The 6,000-nt window shown below is 46.1% G+C and overlaps 1 non-coding gene across 1 annotated transcript; it reads left to right on the plus strand.

Annotated features, from left to right (window-relative positions):
- The first annotated feature begins 5,210 nt into the window (after window positions 1-5,210).
- trnar-ucu (transfer RNA arginine (anticodon UCU)) lies at window positions 5,211-5,284 on the plus strand. The gene has a single exon. It is a non-coding gene; the product is annotated as a tRNA-Arg (tRNA).
- Window positions 5,285-6,000: the final 716 nt, after the last annotated feature.

Below are 6,000 nucleotides of genomic sequence, written 5' to 3' on the forward strand. Positions count from 1 at the left end.
CCTCCTCTGTTATCCTTCCTACCCGTTCTACTCACACCCAGCACCTGGTCACAGGAGGCCTCTGGAACTGTCAGTCAGCCAACCGCAAGGCCGACTTCATCTCTGGCTTTGCCTTGGAGCAGTCGCTTGACTTCCTGGCTCTCACTGAGACCTGGATCACAGCAGACAACACGTCTACCCCGGCTGCTCTCTCCTCTGCCTTCTCCTTCAGCCACACACCCAGACCCTCTGGTCGGGTGGAGGTACAGGTTTACTCATCTCACCCACATGGTGTTTCTCTCCCTACCCGCTTCCACTCTTTATCCCACTGACTTTTGAGTTTCATGCTGTGACGGTTACTCATCCGGTTCAACTTCACATTGTTGTTCTCTACCGTCCCCCTGGTTCTTTGGGAGATTTCTTGGCGAGCTAGACGTCCTCCTATCGAACTTCGGAACACGGCCCCCGGCTCATCCTTCTGGGTGACTTTAACATCCAGACAGAGAAGTCATGTGATCTCTTACTCTTATTGTCTTCCTTTAACCTCTCACTCAGTCCCTCCCCTCCTACTCACAAAGCCGGCAACCACCTTGACTACATTTTCACAAGAAACTGCTCTACCTCTAACCTCACTGTGACTCCTCTCCATGTCTCTGACCACTTCTTCATCTCTTACTCTCTCTCGCTCTCTGGTACTGACAACCCACCCATATCTACAGACTCTGCACCTGTACGGCGCAACATTCGCACCCTCTGCCCCTCCTCTCTGGCCTCCTCTGTCCTATCTGCTCTCCGCTCAACTGACTGCTTCTCACTCATGCAGCCTAACTCTGCCGCAGACACTCTCCTCTCTTCCCTGTCTTCATCTCTTGATTCTCTTTGTCCTTTTAAGACACGACCGGTTGAAATCCTCTCCGGCTCCGTGGTTGTCGGACTCGGTGCGCCGAGAGAGCCACCCTGCGGCGACGGAAAGAAAATGGCGAAATCGAATCAAGCGGATGACTTGCTCTTCTATCAATCTCTCTCTCCTCCTTCTCTTCCTCTATCTCTGCCGCCCAAAGCTCCTTCTCCCTGCCCCAAATTCTGTCCTCCTTCTCTTACCCCAAAAACCCTTCTCTATCTTTTCCATCCTCCTTGATCCCCCTGCTCCCCTCCTCCTTCCACCCTTTTGCCGAGCCACTTTGTCGACTACTTTACAAACAAGATAGACGACATACGCTCCTCCTTTACAAATCCATCTTCTATCACCTCACCAACACTAACTTCTTCATCCCCCTCTCTTTCCTCTTTCACCCCCTTGTCTCCCAATCAAGTTCTTAGCTTGGTGACCTCCGCCCGACCGACCACCTGCGCCCTTGACCCCGTCCTGTCTCCCATTCTCCAGGCTATTGCTCCTGACCTTCTGACCTTCCTCACCCATCTTATTAACAGCTCCCTCTCAACTGGCTGTTTCCTAACTCTCTGAAGGAGGCGAGAGTCAACCCTCTCCTGAAGAAACCCACGCTCGACCCGTCTGAAGTCAGCAACTACAGACCGGTCTCTCTTCTTCCTTTTCTCTCCAAAACTCTGGAGCGAGCTCTCTTGAGCCAAGTGTCCTCCTATCTCCACAGTAACAACCTTCTTGACCCTCACCAGTCTGGATTCAAGGAGGCCACTCAACAGAGACTGCCCTCCTTGCTGTCTCTGAGCAGCTTCACACTGCTAGAGTATCACTCTCTCCTCTGTCCTTATCCTTCTAGACCTTTCTGCAGGTGAACCACCAGATCCTGATCTCTTCTCTTCAGGACCTGGGGATCTCAGGCACTGCACTCGCTCTTTTCTCTTCCTACCTTAACGACCGCACCTACCGGGTAACTTGGAGAGGATCTGTGTCTGATCCTTGTCCTCTCACTACTGGGGTTCCTCAAGGCTCCGTCCTGGGTCCCCTCCTCTTCTCTCTGTACACAAATTCTCTCGGCTCTGTCATTCGTTCGCATGGCTTCTCCTACCATAGCTATGCTGATGACACCCAACTGATCTTCTCGTTTCCACCGTCCGAAACACAGGTGGCGGCACGAATCTCTGCCTGTCTGACTGACATCTCTCAGTGGATGTCTGCTCACCACCTGAAGATCAACCCTGACAAGACCGAGCTACTATTCCTTCCAGGGAAAGGCTCCCCACCCACGACCTGACTATCACCTTCAACAGCTCTGTGTTGGCCCCTACCCTGACTGCCAGGAACCTCGGGGTGACACTCGACAGTCAACTCTCCCTGACGGCCAACATCGCTGCGACGACGCGTTCCTGTAGGTACATGCTGCACAACATCAGGAGAATACGTCCTCTTCTTACTCAGAAGGCGGCGCAGGTTCTGATCCAGGCTCTGGTCATTTCACGCCTCGACTACTGCAACTCCCTCCTGGCTGGTCTACCCGCTAAGGCCATCCGACCTCTGCAGCTCATCCAGAATGCAGCAGCTCGACTGGTCTTCAGCCTCCCGAAATTCACCCACACCACTCCGCTCTTCCGCTCTCTCCACTGGTTACCGGTGGCTGCCCGCATCCGCTTCAAAACACTGGTCCTGGCGTACCGTGCTCTAGACGGATCGGGCCCCGTCTACATCCGGGATATGGTCACACCGTACACCCCGGCACGTTCGCTCCGCTTGGCAACAGCCAATCGACTTGTGACTCCTGCACCTCGAGCTAATCACTCGAAATCCAGACTGTTTGCTGTCCTGGCTCCTCAGTGGTGGAACGAGCTCCCCACTGACATCAGGACAGCAGAAAGTCTCTACATCTTCCGTCGGAGACTGAAAACACACCTTTTCCGACTATATCTGGATTAAAACACAGATTAGCACTTCAGTGGCACTTAGATAGCACTTACTTATGGTACTTTTGTAGTTCGACTATGTTGAGGAAATGTTACTTCCTGTATTCTTGTTGTTCTTAGTTTGTACTCTAGGTTGAAATGCACTTATTGTAAGTCGCTTTGGATAAAAGCGTCTGCTAAATGACATGTAATGTAATGGGGTGCAGGGGGGTTTGACCATTATTAAGGAATTCTATTATTTGTTTAGCGATCCATTTTTCTATAATTTTAGAGATGCTAGGCAAAATACTAATTGGTCTGTAGTTGTTCATATCAGATGGTCTTGATGGTCTGAGATGGTCTTGATGTTCTGAGATGGTCTTGATGGTCTGAGATGGTCGAAGATGTTTTGAGATGGTCTTGATGGTCTGACATGGTCTGAGATGGTCTTGATGGTCAGACATGGTCTGAGATGGTCTTGCTGGTCTGAGATGTTTCCCTCAGCCAATTTATGCTTTCACTTCTCCAATATGTTTTCTATTTTTTAAATAGAGCTGCACATCCCGTGAAAGGAAAAGTCAGGAATATTCTGGTTCATGAAGACATGTAAAGTTATAGAATAATTATATTATTGGTGAAGAAAAGCCTTCATAACATGAACATGAGGTCAACCGATTTAAATGAACACAGCCTGAAGAACTGGCTTTCAATCAGATGTGTGAGCATGAACCGTGACCCCCTCCTCAGTGACTGGGTGTATGTTTATTGCTTTTTATGATTTAAAAAAAATTTGTTTTAATGATTTTATTATGAAGCCAGTATTTGATCGTAACCAGTATGTTTATTGCTTTTTATGATGTTTAAAAAAAAATTCTAATGATTTTATAATATGATGTAACCAGTATGTTTATTGCTTTTTATGTTGTTTAAAAATATATATATTTAATGATTTTATGATGAAGCCTATATATGATCGGAACCTGTATAATAATAATATATAATATAATATATAGAATTAATAAATAAATAAAATAAAATAAAATAAGTGTTTTTTTTTCTTGTTTTTTTTTAGATTAGTGTGAGCAACATAATTAAAAGCAACTGACGTCCAAGAAGAGTCAAACTGATGGTGACTCATCACCGACCCAGACGGGTTTCGGTTCTGCTCCAGTAACTTAGAGCCCGTTGCATCATCCTGCAGAGCTCGTGCGGCTGTTTCCCCATAAGAGCAGCTGCACCATCACATCTCTATAAGAATGACTCGAGACGCCATGAAGAATAAAGAAGAAGAGCCCCGGTGGTGTCGGTGGTACCGTGCAGTGTGATGGACCGGGTGGGCTGGCGGTGTGTGGGGGGGGATCAAACGCTCCTCCGGTGTCCTTGACGTGACACGTGTACAGAGACAGCGGAGATGACGGGACATGAATCCCGTTGTCACGCTGCGGTGAAGGGCATGAGGAGGAGGAGGAGGAGGAGGAGGATAATTGGTTAACTGATGCAATCGCGGTGCAACCCCGCTCGTGTTATTTCCACAGCTGCTGGGAGGGGGGGGGGGGGATTATGAGTCTGAGACTGTCAAGAGTGTAAAATGGTCATTTCACATGAAATAAAAAAACCTTTAACGGGGTTATTTATTCGGAGTATCGAGCTGTCATTGCTCTCCATTGATATACAACGCGTTGTTTTCCTCTGTCACGTGGTTGAAACTGTCCCGCAGCAGCCGAATGTCTTTTATTTCGCTTTTTGTTTTCTAAATATCTGTAACATCGTCCACACACAGACTAATAGATGTTATATTTCAACTGAAACCCAAACTCCGCTCCGACAGGCACCATTGTGGCTCTATTTTTCTTGTTTCTTTTTTTAAGCCATCGTGAGTGAGCCAGCGTGAACGAGGTTTCCGGTTTAAAAATAAAAGCCCTTGAAAGCCGTAACATTTTATATATTTTTATTAAAACAAATGTTGCTGTGTTCACACAGTTCTCCATTTGAAAAAAAACGTATATCTTTAAGAGAAACCTTTTCTTACATATACATGCTATTATAATGTTGCAATCTTAATTCGCACTGCTTTGTTCACACAGTTCTGCATTCTACTATATTCAGTTTTTGTTAGCACAGTTTTATACATTTTTATTTCAATGTTTTCTTCTGTCTCGCATGCCAATAAATCGCTTTTAATTTAATTTAATTGAACGGAAATAACGTCTATGAAGAAGTGACTCTTACTTTTTGAAACGCGAGCTTTCGGCTTCCGGTCACACGCCGGCTAACCTGACTCATCTCTGAGGGAGCAACGGCGCCCTCTAGTGGCCGCGGCCGGAAGAGCCAACATGTCGCCTCAGACTGGTCCTGATGCTGCGAGGATGCCGAGAGCAGCGATATGAGGGGATTTACGAACGTAAAGCGTGCCGGGCACGTTTTATCCTGGCGCAGTCTCTGTGGCGCAATGGAATAGCGCGCTGGACTTCTAATCCAGAGGCTCCGGGTTCGAGTCCCGGCAGAGATGAGTCACTCTGTGTGCCACACGGCAGACCTGCGGTCACTTTTGTCCGTATAGGAACCGATGATGATGTTTTGGTTGCATCCTGTAATGGTCGTTCCTCAGTCTGCGAGACATAATGTGGTTGATAGTGAACATGTAACCATGCCGACCCAGCATCCTCCATCTTCCATATGAACCGTGTGTTCCCTTCTGGTTAATACAATTCAATTTATTTATTAAATGTCCATAGCAGGGTAAATAATCCCGAATAGAGTAAATTCATATTTAATGAAGTGTACTCATATGAGCCCGTTTGTTCTTTACTGATACCATCGTCTTATAGGGGCACATATACATGTTTTTATTTATTTTTATTAAAGGTTACATTTGATTTGTCTTGCTCTTAAAACGGAAAAAATAATTAGCTTTATTTAATCCTTCTATATTTTTCACTTCGGGCTCGATCTCTGCCGATGAAGGAGTTCTCAGAAACAAAAGAAGTAACATGCGGGTTAAAGATATCTTGTACAAAAACCTAATGTAAGTATTTTTTTTCTTTAGCATGTGACCATAATATTAAAATTTACAATTATAGTATTGGAATTAAATCTCACACACACACAATATGGATTTATAAAACATTATAGCTGCTTCCTGAGTGATGAATGAACCATTTGCCACTCGTGCACATACGTTATTACTGTGTGGTCCTCTTGTGTATTTACACTTGTGTCGGACTT

This window comes from Pseudoliparis swirei, chromosome 21 (genome assembly GCF_029220125.1).
Source record: "Pseudoliparis swirei isolate HS2019 ecotype Mariana Trench chromosome 21, NWPU_hadal_v1, whole genome shotgun sequence".
Taxonomy (NCBI): domain Eukaryota; kingdom Metazoa; phylum Chordata; class Actinopteri; order Perciformes; family Liparidae; genus Pseudoliparis; species Pseudoliparis swirei.